This window comes from Tasmannia lanceolata, unplaced genomic scaffold, assembly GCF_043159265.1.
Source record: "Tasmannia lanceolata isolate RefF3 unplaced genomic scaffold, GAP_Taslan_0.1 ptg000007l, whole genome shotgun sequence".
Taxonomy (NCBI): domain Eukaryota; kingdom Viridiplantae; phylum Streptophyta; class Magnoliopsida; order Canellales; family Winteraceae; genus Tasmannia; species Tasmannia lanceolata.
Window position 1 is genome coordinate 22,315,889 of NW_027518684.1, and position 1,669 is coordinate 22,317,557.

A 1,669-nucleotide genomic window follows, 5' to 3' on the forward strand; every position below is an offset into this window, starting at 1 on the left:
CACTCTTCTTAAGATCGTCCTTAAGGATTTCCACTATTGGAGACCTCCACGATGCCCGGCTCCGAGGCGGTTACACTTCCAAGGGATATTAAATGAGGATGCCCTTACACCTTTACAAAGACTCTCCTTCTCCGCCGAGTTCTAAGCGGTTGCTCTCTAGGGAATTAAAATAAGGAATGCCCTAGCCACCTATTACAAGAAATGAAGATTGAATAGCTTGGCTTCTTCTTGAAAGCTTGATGCTCTTTGTAGATCCTTGATTGCTCTTCAATGATGGTTGCAAGTGAAAGCTCTAAAATCCCAACTCAAATAGATTTGCAAGTTGCAAGGCAAGTTTGGGGAAAACAAAAATCTCAAGCAATAATAGGTTGCAAGTTTTCTTTGATGCTCAAGGATGTTTTCAAATGATCAAGAGAGTGAGAAAAACTTCTCTACATATTGTATTTATAGCCTCTCCAAAGAATATGACCGTTTGGGGGTGGAAATATCAAAATACAAGAATTAATTCAAATCCCAACGGCTATATTCTGAGCTGTCGCAGGGTTCTCGGAGTTCCGAGAATCATTCTCGGAGTTCCGAGAATTCTCGGAGTTCCGAGAAATATTCTCGGAGTTCCGAGACAACGGCCAGAAGAAATAAAATTTCTACTGGACCATTTCTCGGAGTTCCGAGAAATTTTCTCGGAGTTCCGAGAAAATGTCCAGACGCTACTAGACCTTTTCTCGGAGTTCCGAGGGAACTCTCGGAGCTCCGAGAAAAATCTCGGAGTTCCGAGAAGCCTAAAAATCCGCAGTTTTTTATTTTTATTGCTTGTTTGATTTTTAGCTTTTGGAACTCAACTCCTATGGTTATTTTGGAATGTTTATGAGGGTCCCAACATGTTGGTCCACCACATAACCATTCACTAATTCATTTTAAGTTCTTAAGTGTTCTTTGAAAAACAAATTGAAAACACTTTGAAAACGTTTTGCCTTGACTTGAAAATCTAAAGAGAAAGGATGTACAATGATACCTATGCAATCTTCGATTCCTCTTTAGCTTTGGTCTTCAAATGATCTTCCATCTTTGGATGCTTGCTTGAGTGATGATGTGAGCTACACTTAGCTCCTTTGGCTCTTGTTTGGTACACCTTTAAGCATGACCAAGTTGAGTGTTGGTTTCTTCAACGATCAATCCTATCTTAAACACAACACTTCAAAGCAAATTGATTAGTATTCAAAAACACAATCAATTATGTTTAGAATCATCAAAACAAGATAGGAGAGTAGACCCTTGGGCTTACATTTACATATTATAAAACTTAAGTATCTCGGGTCGGGTCGGGTCGGGCCCCTTCAAACCCGGCTCGACCCGAGATTCATGCGGGCTTTTTTATTCTAAACCCGGCTCGACCCAAGACCCAAGAAACATCAACCCGACCCAGGCTATTTTCGAGTCGGGTCGATGCGGGTCGGGTAAAACCCGGCTCAAGTTGCAGCCCTACTTATTAGGCGTTTCTGAGGTACCAGTACCGCCCTCGTCATTATCAATCCAACCTAGCGCTTCCTCTTCATCACCCATCTCTAATCTATTTCCCTCATCAACACATAACCTATCGGCTTGCGACAATGTATCATCAGCCATAATTAATCTATTTTCATCAACCTCCACAATAGATAGCCCCAACAGA